We start from the raw sequence: 18,152 nt of genomic DNA on the forward strand, positions 1-18,152 counted from the left end.
ACAAGAATTCCTTTGTGACAAGAAGCTGTTATCAATAGTGCCCACAAGAAGAGTAGTAGTCATTACTTATGTACATTTGATGTAGTAAAGTCTTACGAAGACTCTTGCTAGCTAGCTGAATAATTGATAAAAGTTGAAACGTTCATTCATTCTTCCTTATCTGTTTGAAGCTTTATGATGAACTATAGTCTTTAGTCCTTAAACAAACCTAACAACAAATGAAGAGTCAAATGGCTATTGATCTCAGTATGATTGTTAGGAGAATCTATGATGTCTGGTTGTGGGACATTGAGAGTTGGAGACTCTATAGTTCTTCCTAGGTATCTTTTGAAGGTACTGAATACACTACTACAAATAAACCTTTCTGGTGCGGAGGGGCATTAGGTGCGACAAGTCGCACCTAAAAGTCGCACCTAAATGGGCAACAGGTGCGACTTGCCGCACCCAAAGGTCTCCAAAAATGTAAAAAATTTCGCTGATTTTAAGTGGTATTGGGTGCGACTAGTCGCACCCAATAGTTTTGAAAAATTTCAGGTGCGACTAGTCGCACCTGAAAGTCTTAAAAAAATTAAGCGCTCAACTTCTCCCCCTCATTTTTTTCATTTGTCTGACGTGGTATTTTTATTTTTTTTTTTACTTTCAGGTGCGACTAGTCGCACCTATTATCTTTTTTAGGTGCGACTAGTCGCACCTATTTGAGTATCAGGTGCGACTTGTCGCACCTGATTACTAGGGTTAGTTTTTAAAGCTGCGTCTTCTTCACAACAGCCCCAACACCCAACAGCCACTCTCTCTCTCTCTGCGACTCTCCCTCCCTCTATCTCTCCCTCTGCGACTCTCCTTCCCTCTCTCTCTCTCTCTGCGACTCTCCCTCCCTCTCTCCCTCCCTCTGCGACCTCGCTCCCTCTCTCCCTCTCTCTTCTCCGAGCCACCACGCGTACCGGTCTTCTCCGACGTCCAAGTCCACGCCGGTCCTCTCCTCCGTGCCGGTCCTCCGCAGCCTCTCTTCCTCGCGCGCCACCTATTCCCGAGACCGAGCGCTGTCGCGCACGTTCGCCGCCAGCCGCTGAGGACGCCGACCGGGGAAGGAACGACGGGGAAGAGGTGAGAACTGACCAGGGAGGGTTGATTTGGTGGATTGAGGTGAAGAATCTATCTCTCTGGAATTGATTTTAAAGGTTAGGGTTTGTGGATTTGAATTTGGGGCTTTCTTCTCCCAGCTTGATTTCATGGTTTAGATGTGGCTTTAAGCTCGTTTTGGTGCTTGTTTAAGTTGTGAATTGTTTGATTTTGGAGTTGGTTTGGAATTGTTGGTTTTTACTGCTTTGCACAGCCTGTAGAAACGGACGTGGACAGTCCGATCCTCCGCAGCCGTGCCCTGTGAAGCTCCGCCGCCACCTCACCACCACCATCTTTAGTCGTGCCTCGCCAGCCCCGGCCATCATCTCGTCCTCTCCGCCACCTCACCACCACCATCTTTAGTCGCACCCAATACGTTGGCGGGTAGGGTATTGGGTGCGACATGTCGCACCCAAAAGTCAAATTCCTGCCTTATTCTTAAGTTCCCACGGAAAAATAGGCGCGACTTTAGGTGCGATAAGTCGCACCCAATAGTGTCGCACCTAATAGTATACTACTATTGGGTGCGACATGTCGCACCCAATAGTATTAGCTGCGGACTATTAGGTGCGACTTAGTCGCACCTAAAGTCGCACCCGATACTACTATCGGGTGCGACTTCTTGGGCATCAAACCTCTTCTGTCCCAAAGGCACTTTGTACGAATTGCATCATGTTTACCTCAATCCTGAAATGAGACATGTCATTTCATAGCTTACGTACTCTCATTTGAGAAAGTAAGAGCTCTAGACTCACTATGTGATATAGACAAGACTTATTGGTGAAGTACTAAGTCATGAAGATGTCATGAATAACTTTGTGAAGATCTCATAGATATGGAATTCATGTACAAGATTGTTGAAATGCAATGTATATCACCTCATGCTTTGTTCCTTGGACTGTGAATAAATGAACTGACCAGTCTCCAAATTGAGTCGTGACTCGTTTGAATGAATCAATGTGACTTGTTAGCTCCTCGTCAATACATTGTTTCTAACTTATTCACAAGCGACAAAGGAGTTGAGGAAATAACAACTAGAAGGGTAAAATGGTAATTTTAAAAATCCCTACTAGTTGATGATATTCATGAAGGGTAAACATAGATAATATTCAATGGATCCACTTATTACAATTAAGTAGAATTCTTGAGTAGAAAATATATTCATTTGAACCTAGAGATTTCAATGTCAACTCTTTAGTTGAGTCAGTTGACATTAATCTAGAACTTGGAAAAGGTTGTGAACTTTTGAGTCCAAGTATGCTAGCTCAAGCTTTGTTCATTTGGATCCATGAGGTCACTACCACAAGTCATTAGAGTAGGATTAGTTAAACATGAAAGCTAAGTCAAAACAAGTTCAAACGTTGAACTAGACAAGTTTTATGAAAATTGTCTAAAGGGTAATTTTGTCCTTTTGGACATAGGATGGTATGAATGTCAATAAATAAGTTTTATTTTTATTTTGTCATATGGTGACAATAAATTTAGTCGCACGGCCAACTTGAGAAATTGGGTCTTGATGATTGAATTTCAATTCATAGAATTTTATGCGAAAATTCTAAATGGGTTTTTCTTATGTTGTCATGAACTAAGAAAACATCTAGAAGCATGTTCTAGAAGCTCTCCAAAACCATCCATACCAATAGAGAAAGAGAGATTATTTTGTGCATTGATGTATGAAGATACTTGTCAAAAGAAAAGAGGAAACAAATTTCCTCTAAGAGGAAAGCATATGGGCGGCAAGGAGAGAGGCAAACAAATGAGGAAACAAATCCAAGTGCCATGAAGGCTCAACTTGGACGTGCAAGATGGGAGAAAGGGGAAACAAGGATTTGCTAATGAATATGTGATATTCAATAGAAAAGAGGAAACTACCTTTTCAAGGCAAACCTCCTCCTATAAATACCCCACCTCATTCACAATTCACAACACACAATTTTGAGATTGAGAGCTTCTCTCTCTAGTTATTGGCCGCCCCTTCTCTCTCTCTAGAATATCTTCTTGTTCTTTTTGTTTTGGAACCTAGGTCCTCATTAGACCTAGCGTTTTGTTTTAGCTCTTTGGCTCATAGACCAGTTCTTGAGTCATAGTGTTTAAAAGTGCCCACACACTAAATCGAACCTAAACTCTAAACACTCTAGTGGTAGAAACTTTCGTGGTTGGTCACAGGTTCAAGAAGACTAGTGGGAGAGGCGAGCTGAGTGGGGAGACAAGCGTTTAACCTTCCTAAGAGTTCTCAACGTTTAAGCTCAATTCAAGGTTGGTACCGAGTAAAAAACTATAAGTCGTTTTAAAATTTTAAATTATATGTTCATGCACTTTGTCTAGATTGTAAAAACGTTTTACGAGTTTTTAAAGAAATTTTTATATTCCGCCGCTTGCTAGAAGCGATAATCTTTTCTTAAAGCCTAGATCTATTCCAGCAGAAGCGTCATCGCGGGATACAGTATTGCAGGGCATACAAGCTAACTTACAGTATCGCTTAGGCACTTGGGCAAGAAGTGCAATCGCTTAGTCGTTTGTGATAAGAAGCGTCATCGCGAGATAGAGTAGTGCATGGCATACAAGCTAACGCGCAGTATCGCTTAGGCACCTAGGCCAAGAAGCACAATCGCTTAGTCGTTTGCGACAAGAAGTGTCATCGGGGATAGAGTAGCGCAGGGCGTACAAGCTCACGCGCGGGATCAGTAAGGCACTTGGGCTAAGAGGCGCAATCGCTTAGTCATTTACAACAAGAAGCGACATCGCGGTATAGAGTAGCGCGGGGCATACAAGCTAATGAGCGGGATCGCTTAGGCACTTGGGCTAAGAAGCGCAATCGCTTAGTCATTTGCGATAATAATCATCATCGCGGGATAGAGTAGTGCGAGGTGTATATGCTAATGCGCGGGATCGTGTCTACCTTTATCTATAAAACGAAGAGTTTGATATTTATTACCTTATAGATTTCACCTAATTTTCAAGTGGGATTACAATGTCTCGTTCCGAGGCATGAATTTATTGAAAGCGAGAAAATAAATACAACCATTTAGATGTCTAGGTGACGATATTGAGGGGCGCTTGGCGGCCATTGTTCTCTTGGTGAACCGCTGTGGCATGTTGGCTTGTGAAGGTGTTGTCGTTGACAAGCATCTCGAGCATGAACTCTTTTAGTTCCCCTGCTTGGATGAAGTCTTCGATTTGTCTCCTTAGTTTTTTGCATTCGGATGTCAAGTGATCGTGGTCCTTATGAGCATTTTAAGATAAATCAATTTAATAAATATCTCAAATTTGTAAAGTATAACAAATAAAATTCAAGTGGTCTAATTCGAGATCGTACAAAATTGTTCTACTTTTTGCATCTTAAAACCATAAAAAAACAAAAGAAAACTAACTTGATCTTTAGATTTATTTAAAGTCCTCCAGGAGCCGTATGCAGTGAAAATCTCATGTACGGGTACTTGGTCATATCGCGAAGCGCGTCGGCTTTCATCGGAGTGGGATTGTGAAATTTATCGCGTCCTAGGGTGAGAATCCTTTCCGGCTACGTGTTCAGCGGCGTATAGTGTGCGTAGTTGTAGAACACGTCTCAAAGTTGGCTCAAAGGTGTTTGAGGGTTGTCATCAGTCTTAGCTCTCTTTCTACGCAAGTCACGGTTGTTAGAGTCTTCATCTTCACTACGATAGTCGTCATGGGATTTTGGGCTTTGAATAAAGTCCTCGAAGGACATATACTTTTCTGCGCGGGTCGAGAGTTTAGCCATTGTTCGCGACTCTCGCTTGACGAGTAAGCTGAGAAAGTTCCCCATTCGCAGCCCCTCGAGCATAGATGTGATGACGTCTCTGTCCTCGAAGTGGCCTACTTTGTTAGACTATTCTGTGAATCTAATAAGGTATGTGCAGATGAATTCTCATTTTCTTTGCTTAAGGGATTTCAAGTGAGCTTTCTCAAGCATTTTCTCGCGGGAGCGCCGCTGAATCGAGTGAGAAAAGATCTCTGAAGCTCCTCAAACAAGTTAATCGACCTAGACTTCAGGTTTCCGAACCATTTGAAGGCGTTTCTGCCTACGGTGAGATTGAATGCATGCACAAGATTGCCGGCGAATGTCTCTTTACGGCCATCCATATTCGATATTGTTGGATATGGGGAATGGATCTATTTTTCCTTCATAGCGCGGGAGATCTGGCGTACAAAAGTCGGCCGGGAATTCCTCGTTGAGGATTTCTTCCATGAATGGGGAAGCTATAAGTTCCTTCATTCCCCAGACCTCTTAGATCATGTTATGCACATCTACGAAGTTGCAGACCTCGTTTCTGAAGTCATGGAACATGGTGGCAACATCTAGATGTGTTGCATGGAGACCCACTTACCCTCTTTCATAAGAGTCCTGGTCGACGGGTGTCGTACGAGGTGGAGCGTCGTTACTTTGACCGAGTTCAGCCATCATCTGTGCGAGAGGGGCAATTCTTCATTACCATTCAGCTGTTGCGAAATTGTGGCGCTAGTGCGCCCACGGGCCACGATTCAGACCCAGTTCATCTGTGTCCTTGAATGGGAGCAAGATGTATGCAATGAAGTCGTAGGGCTTCAAGATTCACGTCGGACAACGTGCCTGTTGGTGTTTTCCCCGTCGAGGATGTCGTGATTGAGGCCCCGAGCATTGGAGTCGGGTGTTTCCTCGTTCTCGTTCGTGCAAGAGTGAATGTGACCAATACCGTCTCCTTTTGCGTGAATGTTCGTGTGTCCATCTTCGGGCGAGAGACGCTATGATCCTGCCCTGTCGGGCCAAGGAGTCCCTCGATGATGGCTCTATCGTTTCCTCGTCTTGTGCGGTGGTCTGTCAGTGGACAGACGTATTCTTCAAGCTCGATAACGCAGAAGTCTCGCAGGTCTTGTTTAGGGATTGGATTTCCGATCTTATTTGGAGGCAAGTCCTGGTTCCTCTGCGCCAGTTGGGGCACTTTCACCACGAGTGTTCTAGCATTTGTCAGATGTTTTGTGGATTTGATTGTTCATGTTTTCTCAAGTCTGAGAAAATTGAATTCTTTAGAAGAAGAAAAGAATGTGATTGGAAGGGATTTCGGGCCGTTTAAGTCGGGAAGTCAACTCCTTATAGTGCCAAAATGTTGTCCACAAAAATTGCAATGTGGAATACTTTGGGCGGTTCGACCCAAAGCCGAATCAAGTGGCCACAACCGAGCTACGTGTAGGGACTTGAAAGTCTCGAGTGTCGTTCCTCTAGCCCGAAGGCGTTATCTGAGGAGAGAAGAGGGTGAATGGCCATGTGACGGCGCTTCTTGTGAATTGCCTACATACCCGAGCTGTGGGATCAAGTCATGACGTAGTCCTATGCGTGTGTGTACCCTATTTGGGGTGCGGAGCCTGAATGGTTTGCTCGTTAGAGGAAACAAAGCGCGGAGAAGTCCTCGGCGATCTTTCAAGACTCTAGAATCGAGTGACCCGAGAGCGAATATGTGTTTTCTCTTGGAGATGTGGGAGATTCTCAATAGAGAATTTCGGGCGCAACCGTGTGCATTTGAGATGGGGGATATTCTCAGTAGAGAACTCGGGGAGTAGCCGTGTGCGGGAGATTAAGTGCTCAATCAGAGGAAATCGTGCATAGAAAGTCTCCGGCAGCGTCTCAAAACTCTGAGAGCGAGTAATCTTGAAGAGGAATAAATGTGTCTCTGACCCTCTCTCAGGAGGGGGTATTTATAGTGGATGTGGAGGCCTAGGAGGGCCTCTAAACGCAGTTCGAGGAGCGCGCGATGGAATTCGGCTAGCGCAGAGTGCATGAGCAGGGCACGCGCACGACTCACATCTAACAAGTGGAGTGGTGCGCCAGTTTGTTAGGCGAGCGTGTGTGCCTCCTTTTTTGAGGCACAGGCGCGAGGGGGCTTTTAGGTGGGCATGCAAGCCACGAATCTACTTGGAATAAGACTCGCGGGTCTATTTCCGGTGGTACCCAACACCACATTTTTACCAAAAATATGAGATTTAAATAACCTAACGGTTATATCATGTGGAGGTGGTATTGAAGTCAAATTCGGAGGCACACTCAAATCAATAATAATTATAGTCTCCATGTCTGCAAACTAATAAACAAAAGAATATTAGTTTTTCATGAATATTTCAGCACTAGAAAATAAACGAACCGACTTGATACTCTCTGGGAATGCAATCTGCCTAAAACAATAACGCGTTAAGATTATTAGCCATAATGCTAATAATAGACTGGAAAAATAATTAGACGAATTACAAAAAAAATATTAAAATAAATAAACAAGTAACTAAAATAGTAAGCATATATATATATATATATATATATATATATATATATATATATATATATATATGCAGTACAATGAAATAAATAAACCGTCAGATATCACCAAGAAATCGGTAGAGGATGGGAAATGGAGAACGTCGAGGCTCGTTAGACGATATTCCTATAGCGTTATTGCTCTCTCACCGAGTGTAAAGTTGTCGATTGGTTTGGGTCGGACCAGCCCGGCCCAAAAAAATTAGGCCCTTCGGCCCAAAAATGAAGGGGCCCAGGTCGGCCCAACCCAAATTAGAGAACCATCAGAACCAGCCCGGGCCCCAAGCACAAGGCTCTCTGGGTCACAGGCCGGGCCTGGTCCTAGGTCGGTTCTGGGCTTGATCTTGGGCCGGGTCTGGGCTTGGTTCGAGCTTGGTCTTGAGCTTTGTTTGGAGTTTATTTTGGGCCTGTTTTGGGCTTTTCTTAAAGGTCCTATTTTGGGCTCGTTGTTTTTTTGTTTGTTTTTTTTTTTTATATAAAATTTTTTGGCTGCATAAGGGTCTATTTTGAGATTGAGATTGATTTGTATTTCTTTTGTATATAAAAGATTGATAGCTTGTAACAAAAAATAATAATCCCCCCCAAAAAAAAAACTTTATTCGATAAATATAAAAAATTAGACTACTTAACTGCCTTCAATAAAAACCTTTTTAAGTAAAATCCGGAGGAGCGGGATAAAAACTTAGTGAAGGAAAAGAGTACAGTTTGAATGAATAAAAAAAATTACATGTGGTTACTTAAAGAAAAAAGAAGCTTCATTCTCTAATAATGTGAAGTACGTCGCAATCGGGTCTTCATCACTGTTTTATTTTCGCCTTCTTGCATCCTCCGGGTGATTGAATAACATGAGCAACCGTCTCCCAGGGAACACTGACGTTCGAGATGGACAAAGTGCCAACTTGTTCAACTCCGAAAAAATTGAACTTGTGTCAAAATACTACCACCAACACCAAGAGGATTGAGGTGAAAGAAGAAAATATTTTCGTGTGTTTACTACATCCTGACTTTGCTTGCCTCTTTTCTCTCCTCTAAATGAGACCAGAGTTTAGCCTTTTATAGGCACTCTTCACAACGTTTTTGGATACAATACTAATGCATTGTAATGCACATGAAAACACACATAAAGGAAAAAAAAAACACGTGCAACTCATTAGTGTGTATTGATACATGAGTTACAAAGGTTATAATTCAGCAATGAAGCCACGTTAATGACCAGTCATTAACATACACAAAACTGTTTCAGAACATTTTTAAAGTTGAATGTTTTTAACACACTTTACCCATTAATTTTTCATTCATCTTTAACTCCGATTTAGGTAAATAAATAACCAATTTTATACCCCTCACAATGAGGATTAAGAATCAGTGATAACATTTTAGTTTCGATGAGTGGACCTCACTTGAGTATTTCCCACAAATAAGCCAATACAATGATATTAAATACTCTTTGATATCATTTAAACACACAAATTTTCAACATACAATTGATTGAGAAGGTGGTTACAATTTGTTCAGCATTCTCTTAAAATATCTAAACCAGTTGAAAATTTTCCCCTATCACGTGTAGGGATGGTAATTTGGTCCGGACACGAAACAAAAAACGATTCGATACAATTTAAATCGGATTTGGATCTCAATAATCAGTTGATTCCTAATTGGATCGAACACGGTAACACGATTAAATACTGGGTCAAAATGGCACGATTTCGGTAACACGATTAAAATCTGATTAACATGATTATTAAATGGTGGCCATGGAACACGATTACATCCCGCACGAATATGACCCAATTAATAGATTACGAGTAATAGCACGATTACGACCCAATCAAGCACAATTATTATTATCTACTTAAAATTATTAATTTATAACTATAAACATAAAATTGATATTTGAAAATATGATGAAATAAAATAAGGTATATTCGTATTAATATCAATTTACGTATGATAACTTATAGTCAATAGTATACCAACTGACTTTATGAAAGCAATAATAATCTATCGAAGTAATTGTTTTCAATTAATTAATTTAATTAGTATGTCTAGTGGTGTTCTCATAATTCAAAATTTAAAATAACAATAACGGCGGTCTCATAATAACGTATCGTATTCAATTCTTAGATGATTTCAATTCAATTCATATTGAACAATCACAATTCACAATCGAAATAACAATGGTCTCATAAACGTATCGTATTAAAATTTAATTGATTTCAATTAAACTAAATTCATATCGAACAATTACAATTCACAATCACAATAACAATAGTCTCATAATAATGTATCATATTTAATTTTATATGATTTTAATTTTAATTCAATACATATCGAATAATCACAATCGAAATGACTACATTCTTCTAATAACGTATCTATTCAATTTTATTTTATTTCAATTTTAATTCAATTCATATTGAACAATCACAACTAACAATCACAATAAATATAGTCTCATAATAACGTATCATATTCAATTTTAATTTATTTCAATTCAATTCATATAGAACAATCACAATCACAATAACTATAGTCTCATAATAAGGTATTGTATTCAATTTTATTTGTATCGTATTCAATTTTATTTGATTTCAATTATAGTAAAATGACTTCTTACCTCCATTTGTTTTTCGAATTCTCCTTAAAAAAATTCATGAATTCGCTATGTGGGACAGTACGTGTGGCAGGTACAAAAAATGGAACTGGGAGTCGTTAAAAAAATTCATGAATTCTCCTTAAAAATTCATGAATTCACTATTCAATACGTAGCCGACTTATACCTAGCACAATCGAGCCTTGTTTGCACTCGTTATTAGCTTTACGTTAATTGAGCTTTTTTATTTTATTTTATCATCTTAGGATTATGAGTCTTGATATTTTTTTTTTTTTGAAATTCAAGTTACATGACGAGGATGTACAATCCGAAGGAAGTATTTGTATGGGCTAAAACTAATCATATGTCTTCTTTTATTTATTTTTAGATTAATGATTATATATTGGAGACTTATTTTCCTATGACTACTATGTTTGAGATATTTGTATTTTGTTAAGACTGTTTTTTTCTATTATGACTACTATGTTTTTGATAATTTAATTGCAATTAATTGAGTCCGAATGGCCTAACACGTTTAAAACACAATTAAATAAACCATATAACACGATTAATAAATGGTTGAATTTGGTTATAATAATTATTTATGTAAATACGATTAACACGACACGGTTACAACAACACGAAATTGCCACATCCCTAATCATGTTAACGTCTATAGCAGTTCGGGTACTATTTGGCTATGAGAAAACTATAAATTGGAGCTTGGGGTCAAGAGAAACATGCCACTCGTTTACGCTTGTTCTCTCTTGTCGTTACGTGTGTTGTTGGCTTATTTTATACTGCAAGTTTGTATGGCAAGATGTCTAATAACATGCTCAAGGATAGTTGAGACATATTTGCCTCTGTGTGCATAATTGTATTTTCGGAAAATTTCCTGAAATGTCAGAATGATTCGCGGAATACTTTCTACAATGGTTCTCTTCGCGTGTATGGATTAGAAAACATCTATTCAACTTCCATAGGTGTTGACTACTATAAAAGCCAAGCGATTCACCCTTAGTAGTCTTGACACATTCATCATACTTTTAGGGTTTTTTAGACGTGCACGATCGGCAGACTGAAAAACTAGCAGTTTGATGTGTGTGGTGTAATTCTCTAAACACTTTTCAAACATCTTAATGTTAGAGAGTTGATTGGGTTTTGTGATTTCCTGATTGAAGGTTTCACGAGCGTTGACATCAAAGAATATCAAACGTTGGGAAAGTGTTTGAGAGTGGAATTGAGAGGATCTCAGATTCAAGGGGACCCTGATTTAGTAGTAATAGGAAAAGGGTATTGAGACATGGTTTGTTCATATAGGTCCATTTTTGTACTATTGACTTCTTATTTGTATAGTGAATTTTCTTTCCACTGGGCATACTGCTCTCCAGAGTAGATAACGTTGCACCGAACTGAGTTATCATTCTTTGTGTCATTTATGTTTATGCATTGTCTTTTATTTTATCCATACATTGCATCAGAACAGATTGTCGCTTACATTTAGTCTACATTGTGTGCGACATCTTGTCTCTGACTAAACATAATTTCAACCGGTATTAGATGTTGGAATTGATCTAGGGTTAAGAAAAAGTTTAACGCTTCGGGCAAGCGACGGAATTTAAAATTTTTCTTTAAAACGAGTAAAACGATTTTACTAACCTAGACAAAGAGCAAGTACATGTATATAAAAACTATTATGAGCATTAAAAATTTACTAACCTTTTTAGAAGCTTGAACGTTGATGAGCCTTCGGAAGGTTGAAACGTTTGTCTCCCTCGCAGCACGTCTCTCTTCTTTCCTCGGCAATTCGAGCTACCACGAAAGTTTCTATCACAAGAATCAGTCGAGAAAGAAAGGAATTAGTGAGTGGGCACTTTTAAACACGACGACTCGAGAACAAGTCTAAAAGTCGAAGAGCTAAAACACTAGGTCAAATGAGGACCTAGGTGCCAAAATAAAAACGAAAAGAACTTAGAGAGAGAGAGAGAGGATGGGAGCAACAATGTCTAGAGAGAGAAGCTCTCAATCTCTAACTTATGTGGAATGACAAAACAATGAGAATGAGGGCCCTATTTATAGGAGAATGGTTAACCTTAGAAAGTTTCCTCTTTTTTCAAGCATTTATGAGCAATCTCTTATTGCCCATTTTCTCCATATGCGCCCAACATGTCTCATTCCCTTAAGGGAGTTGTTTCCTAATTTGTTTCATCTTCTTTGCTTGCCTTGGCCGCCCATATCCTTTCCTCCTAGAGGAAATTTGTGTCCTCTTTTTCTTTTGGCAAGTATCTTCATACATTAATGCACAAAATAAACTCTCTTTCACACTATGGCATGAACGAAATTCAGCTTTCTTCTCCTAGGGTTGGACGTGCAAGGCTTCTAGAATGGGTTTCTAGATTTTTCTTCATTTGTTCATGACAACATAAGAAAAGCCCATTAAGAATTTTCAAGTAAAATTCCATGAAATGAAATTAATCCTCAAGGCCCAATAAACTTTTCATGGCCGAGCGCTTTAAGTTTCATTTGTCATCATATGAAAATGACAAAAAAATTATTGACATTCATTTCGTCTTATGTCTAAAAAGACAAAAATACCCTTTAGACAATTTTCGTAAATCTTGTCTCGTTCTTTATTTTGACTTAGCTTCTAGTTTAACTATTCCTACTCGACGTGATTTGTGACAGTGACCTCATGGATCCAAATGAACAAAGCTTGAGCTAAATACTTGGACTCAAAAGTTCACAAACCTTTTCCAAGTTTAGCTTAATGTCAACTGACTCCACTAAATAGTTGACAGTGAAAATCTCTCGGTTCAAATGAATATATTTTCTACTCCAAAATTCAATCTAATTGTAATGAGTGGATCCATTGAATATTATCTATGTTTACCCTTCGTGAATATCATCACCTAGTCGGGATTTATAAAATTACCATTTTACCCTTCTAGCTATTATTTCCTCAACTCCTTTGTCGCTTGTGAATAAGTTAGAAAAAATGTATTGATGAGGAGTTAACAAGTCACATTGTTTCATCCAAAAGAGTCAAGACTCAATTTGGACACTGGCCAGTTCATTTATTCACATTCCAAGGAACAAAGCATGATGTGATATACATTGCATTTCAGCAATCTTGTACATGAATTCCATATCTATGAGAACTTCACAAAGTTACTCATGACATCTTCACAACTTAGTACTTCACCAATAGGTCCTGTTCAGAATCACATAGTGAGTCCGAACTCTGACTTTCTCAAATGAGAATACGTAAGCTGTAAAATGGCATGTCTCATTTTAGGATTAAGGTAAGCATGATGCAATTCATACGTAGTGACTTCGAGATATAAGAGGTTAAATGATTTGTTCTTATATTGTCTCTAGAAGTGCACTGGTCAATTCAGTACCTTCGGAAGATACCTAGAAGAACCATAGAGTCTCCAACTCTCAATGTCCCATAGCAAGACATCATAGATTCTCCTAACAATCGTACTGAGGTCTATAGTCCTTTGACCCTTAGATTGCGAATATATCGTTTTAAGCAAATTAAGAAGAGTTTATTCATGCAAATCTACATTTGTCTCTTCGTAATTTGTTAGGTTTGTGTATGGACTAAAGATTAAGGTTTTATCATAAAGATTCAAACCGACAAGGAAGAATGAATGAACGTTTCAACTTTTAATAATAAATAAGCAATTACAAGTAAGAGTCTTCGTGAGACTAAATTACATCAAATGTACATAAATAGACACTACTGCTCTTCTTGTGGGCACCATTGACAACATTAGAGCTGGCACCCAGATCTTAGGGTGTGATCTTTGTGTTGTTAATTTCTTCTATTTCTGATGGCTAATACTAGGGAAGGAGGATCTGTTAATCGTCCACCGGTTCTTAACGGATCGAACTATGGGTATTGAAAAGCACGGATGTATGCCTTTCTAAAATATGTACATAAAAATACTTTGAAGGCTGTCATAAATGGATAAACTGCTCTTACTATCAAAGATGACAAAGGTGTTGTTGTATCTATCAAACCTGAGAAGGATTGGGATCTTGCAGAAGATGAAGCTGCTCTCGATAATTCTCGTCCTCTTAATGTTATTTACAATGATGTTAAAAAATTTATATTCAATATCATAAACACGTGTTCCAAGGAGGCATGATAGATTCTTGAAGTTGCACATGAGGGGATTGCCAAAGTCCGCAACTTAAGATTTCAACTCTTGACCACCAGATTTGAAGCCTTAAATATGCTAGAAGAAGAGACTATTGTTGAGTTCAATGTGCGCATACATGATATTGCCAATGAGTCATTCTCTCTTGGAGTTCCTATGAGTGATAAGAAACTTTTTCAGAAGATAATGAGAGCTGTCCCTGAAAGGTTTAGTATGAATACTACTACTATTGAAGAAGTGCATGACCTCTCTCAAATAAAGGTTGACGAGTTAATTCGGTCTCTCATGACCTATAAATTGTCTCTATCCAAACCTGAGAAGAAAAAACAAGGGCTTAGCTCTCAAAAGCTCTATTACAGATCAGATATAGCATGTATTTTCTAATATTGGTGATGATATTAATGATACTATTGTACTTCTTGCCAAGAATTATAACAGGGTGATGAGAAGACTTAATAAGCTATCTTGGAATAATTTCCCCCTTTGTTTTCAAAGACAACCTTCCTTAACAACAGTATAAGAAGGGAGGAAATACTAAGAGAAATGGTTGAGATGTTGATAGATCTAATGATGGTCGAAATGGTGACAGATTCAATGCCAACAATGTGAATAGAGGCAAATGGATTCAATCAAAGAATACAAGGCTTTAGGCAGGAAGAGCGCCCAACTTCCTCTAGAAACATAAAAGTGTTGGTGATTATGCACCCATATAACCATGCGGAGAAAATTAATTATGCTACTTAAATAATTAATTAAGGTTATTTGACAACAACTATATTTACTTTAATTAATATTAAGCATGAGAGCAGTATCAAGCAACTGAATTAAACATAAGAGGAATTAGAAAAACTTACGGGTTTCTCCTTAGTTACGAAATCTTCAAAGCGTTTTTCAAGCTTATGTCTGACTTCCTCCGACTCATTCTTCAAGCTTTATCTTCCACGATCAGATCTCCGGGAATGGCTTTAGTACTCTCGTTGTATGGTACTCAGAAGATGATACTGTAATCTTCAAAAACGTAATCTCTGGACGAATAAGAAGTAAGTGTGGGCTTATTATGAATCACACTACGACTCTGATTTATGATTTCAGATGGTATCGTGTTTTTGGGATTGGAATAAGGAATTCCAAGGGAAAGCGAGAGAGAGAAGAGATATTTATAGTGGATTTCTCTTGTGTTCTTATTTTGTTCTCCTTGACCCCCTATTTATAGTGGTAGAATAGAGATATTCTAGAAAGCTCCTAGATATATTTTATTCGCCTTTATTCTTTCCTATTTTGTAGTTAAGCATGAATCATTGGATCTTGACTACAAATCCCGATTTTTCTCTCATCCATCAAATAAGAATCTAGGGTATTATATTTCCTCATTTTCCTCCTATATTTAAGGAATCTTAATATTTGAGAATAATGAGGACAATATCTTATTTTTTAATTAACGGAGAGAATATGGACCTAGTAACAGAAGCTCATACTAATCCGATTAAAAGAAGAAATAGTCCTTTCTCTTTTCAATCGATTCGTTCAATCTTGTTCAGTACTCCACTAAGTAATCCAAGATTGCACTCTCCTTATTACAAGAATTATATTTCACTCATTGTCACGAGTGTCCACTGATATAGTCAGTTTGTGGTCAAGATCCTCCAGGTTCAACCCGTACCGAGAAAGGTCAATTATTCTGTTATACCTTCCTTGATACTTATAAGCCCTAAGAACCGTTGCTTCCCCATCGAAAGATTCTTTCGTACATTACTTACTACGAAAGTACGAGAAATCTATCGATTATGGAATCAACCCTTAGGTGAGTGAACATTGACCTTCTTTTAGGAAGCCTGGATTCCGTGGATTTGAATCATATTCCGCTCATATCATATTCCGGATTCCCAAGACATAAGTATCCTAGAATAATAGTAGCCTTTAACGAATTAGTCAAAGAACTCGGCGATATGACCTAGAAATCCATGATCACTTCAGGATTTAGATCAAGTCTCATTGTGACCATCAAAGCGACCATGGTTAGTGTGTCGTAACGGTCCTTAGACGACACATCAACAACCAAAGTCCGTCCTAGGTGTACACCTATCACAAGTGCAAAATGCTCCCACTAAGTGATCAACATTCACTTGTGTTCCACATATATGATTTTAGATTCAACTACCAAGACATGAATCAATCATCGACCATTGTTTTAGTTCACCGCCCGAACTCTAATGTCTAGCATGTGATTAAGTTTAGTATGGAGACTATAGGTTGATGCATATTTGATCATTCTTTTATTAGAAGTAAGTATTTCAATTCATAATGTTTTCCACTGTAAGCGGGTAGAAGAGTCACAGGTTATGAATAAGAAAAATGAAATGATTGTATCTCTTATCGAGGATAAAACTAGGTTGTTGGAAACTATTATTGACTTGAAGCGTGAAGTTGTTTCGTCTCAATGCTGAACTTGAAAAGATGAAAAAATAAATGAGAATGTTAAATTCTGGAACAAACAATCTGGACAAGATCTACGCTATTGAAAAACTTGCGAAAAACATAAAGTGTCTTGGTTATACTCATGGTGGGTCTAGCTTCAAGACCACATTTGCTCCTCAGAAGAGAACGATTCTAATGTCTCCAAAGATGTTTCAAACATCTAGCACCGACATGCGCCAAAATCATCCTCAACAATAAGTTATTAAATCAATGAGGCCTCCTATCAAGAAACCTCGTTGAATTTGTCACTATTGTGGTCGTCGTGGTCATATTCATCCTTTCTATTATCGTCTCTATGGGAGAGATCTTCATCGCCCTCAATTCTCCCAATGACTTCAGAATGTGCAAGCTTCAAACAACCCCAAAATCTGGAAAGTCAAGTCTGATTATCGGGCTAATAATGCCTACACCTCTCTTCGTGCTTCAAACAATGAAGATTGGTATTTTGATAATGGCTGCTCTTGCTACATGACAAGTGTCAAAAGCTACCGGACCAGCATAAAGCTCTACTCAAACTATCATGTCACATTCAGCGACGGTGTAAAAGCTAAAAGTATTTGTAAATGTCAGCTCAATTATCCTGGTCTTTCTTGCTTGAAAGATGATTTATTAGTTGATGGTCTTACTGCTAACATCATCAATATTAGTCAATTATGTGATCAAAACTTGTTTGTTAACTTTACTCGTGACGAGTGCATTGTTTCTAACAAGCAACATGACAAGCACATGAAAGAAACTCGGCCTCCTAACAATTGCTACATGTGGTCCCCAGTAAAGATTTCCCAAGTTCAATCTTTTCTTATCCCTAAGATTAAAGAAGCTAAACTGTGGCATAAAAACCTTGGCTATCTTAATCTAAAAAGATGAAGAAGATCATAATTGCAAAGGCCATTGTTGGCATTCCTGAATTCAAGGTGGAGAAAGGAAGAATATGTAGTGTGCTAAATCGGAAAACGAATAAAGACGTCGCATATAATGGTGCAACATCTTATCACCTCTTGTGTTTTTGAACTTCTTCACATAGACCTCATGGGTCCCATGCAGTTGGAAAATCTTGGAGGAAATAGATATGCGTTCATCTGTGTTGATGACTACTCTAAGTACACTTGGGGTTGATTTTATTCGTAAAACGTTTGACACTCTAACTGTCTTTGAAGCTATTTGTAATAAGGTTCATCGGGCAAGAAAATGGAATTATTGGGAAGGTGGTCAAAATTCAAAGTGATCACAGAGTTTGAAAATTCCAGCTTTTCTGATTTTTGTGACTCCCATGAGTTCTCTGCTCCAATTACTCCTGAGCATAATGAAATAGAAGAGAAAAAGAATCATATGCTACAAGAAATAGCAAGAGTTATGATGTTGCATAAAACCATTCCTCTTTATTTTTGGGCAGAAGCAATTAACACTGCTTGTCATATTCATAATCGAGTGACTATTGGTAGGGGCTACTATCACTCATTATGAAATTTGGAGAGAGAGAAAGCCGAATTTTTGCTAC

Source organism: Urtica dioica, chromosome 5 (genome assembly GCF_054948205.1).
Source record: "Urtica dioica subsp. dioica isolate 48M chromosome 5, U.dioica_male_clone48M_v1_H2, whole genome shotgun sequence".
Lineage (NCBI taxonomy): Eukaryota > Viridiplantae > Streptophyta > Magnoliopsida > Rosales > Urticaceae > Urtica > Urtica dioica.